Consider the following 580-nt stretch of genomic DNA (forward strand, 5'->3'; position numbering starts at 1 on the left):
CATACACACACACACACGCACACATATATATATATATGAATGAACTCCATCCATTTACCTGCAAATGCCATGATTTTATTCTCTTTTATTGCTGAGTAATATTCTACTGTGTATATATGCCACATTTTTTTATCCATTCATTTATTGAAGGGCATCTAGGTTGGTTCCACAGTTTAGTTAATTGTGTTTAGTGAATTGTGTTGCTATAAACATTGATGTGGCTGTTTCCCTGTAGTATGCTGTTTTTAAGTTCTTTGGGTATAGACTGAGGACAGGGATAGCTGGGTCAAATGGTGGTTCTATTCCCAATTTTCCAAGGAATCTCCATACTGCTTTCCATATTGGCTGCATCATTTTGCAGTCCCACTGGCATTGTATGAGTGTACCTCTTCCCCACATCCTCACCAACACTTAAAATGGAAAGATCTACCTTGCTCCTGGATAAGCATAATTAATATTATCAAAATGACCATACTTCCAAAAGTACTATATTGATTTAATGAAATTCCAATCAAAATTTCAATGACATTCCTCATAGAAATAGAAAAACAATCATGAAATTCATCTGGAAAAATAAGAG

Source organism: Marmota marmota, unplaced genomic scaffold, assembly GCF_001458135.2.
Source record: "Marmota marmota marmota unplaced genomic scaffold, marMar, whole genome shotgun sequence".
Lineage (NCBI taxonomy): Eukaryota > Metazoa > Chordata > Mammalia > Rodentia > Sciuridae > Marmota > Marmota marmota.